This window comes from Pieris napi, chromosome 2 (genome assembly GCF_905475465.1).
Source record: "Pieris napi chromosome 2, ilPieNapi1.2, whole genome shotgun sequence".
NCBI lineage: Eukaryota > Metazoa > Arthropoda > Insecta > Lepidoptera > Pieridae > Pieris > Pieris napi.
The window spans coordinates 7,032,941-7,034,474 of record NC_062235.1 but is presented as its reverse complement, the minus strand read 5'-3'; positions in this window follow the sequence as shown (position 1 = coordinate 7,034,474).

Genomic DNA, 1,534 nt, shown 5'->3' with positions numbered 1-1,534 from the left:
CGAAAGATATTTTTAACCATAGACTCGACTACTTTATTCGCGGTTATACATATTTAAAAAAATAATTTGATTATTACAATTTGCATAGTCTTGAAAAAATATCACCAATATGTTCGTCTAGTCGTTTGAATCAAGTATTATTTTTGTCTTCCTTATTCAAAGATGGTCAAAGGTAACACAAAAGCTGGTCTCAATTAGGTACTATATATTAGAAATATAAAAATTTCGATAAATCGGATTTGAAGGATTATGGTCTAAGATCCCGATATAAAACGACCTTCACCGAGATGCTTATTTAATGAAACGTATTTTATATTTAATTTAATATGTCAATAAATATAATTAATATAGGTTGCCTAGCAAATTTCAGTTCAGAGTATTTTAATTAATATTTTAAAAAAAATATTTTTTTATATTTTGCATGTAGTAAATTTTTTTAATTTTTTCATTCAATATTTTTAATCAGGGTATAACCCAAAAGCTAAAGTGTCACAGAAAGCAATTGCATATTAAAAATTAATTTAGGTTGCTTTTTGCACACCTTTAACTTAAATACAAGTTCAGTAAATAAAAGACACGCATGTCAATGAACTAAAAGCATAGATTTTTAACAAATTTATCGAAACCCAACAAGTTGCAACGCGCAAAATAAGTTTATTCAGGTATAATTGTAAGTACAAATAAAAATATCAGATCATCAAAGATTTCATTAATTAAATAAAAAGTGCCTGAAGATTCATGTTGTTGAAACATACAATTTTATTTATATTGCTATAAATTTTAATTTTATTTGGTTATTAATTTTATTATTTAAGTAAAACTTCCTTAATAGATATGAATGCGAATTTATAAAAAAAATTAACATAACTCTCTAGTCTCTCTCTGATCACGATTGCTAAAAAGCATTCATAATACAGGTGTTGTGAAAAAAAGAAAAAAAAAACTTTTTATCCCAGGAACGTCATTCCAAATACTTTACTAACAGCAAAGTTGATGCCCGAAATTTGACGTAACATATTATTAAAGTCTACACAAAGTCACTGACAAAGCTAGTCCACAGATATATAGAACGACGGTAAATCTTTCGTAGCCAGTAATTAATTTATGTTCTTTTCCATTCCGCGTCCGCAGACACGATTATACAGTAAACACTACTCTGTAACGTTTTATTTTTTAATCAACGACGCTTGAGTATCTTTACTTAGAATAAACTTGATATTATGAAGAGAATATTCTTAGTCTCTGAATAGAAGAATTTAAATTTAGAACAATAAGACCACGAAATATGTTTGTAATCTATTAAAAGGCCAGCAGTCAATGTCCACGACCACTATTAACGCTTTCAAACGTCGATTTAAGTAAATAATTCGCCTTTTTTTATTTTTATAATAGGTTTAGGGTAGTGGAAAACGATCAGTGATTGCCGTGTATTGGACACTTTTGAGTTATAAATTGTTCCTTGTGTTATATTTCTTTAATTATTAATTTAGGGTTTAGTTTTATATTTTTTTAATCAAATACATAGTTTTTTTTA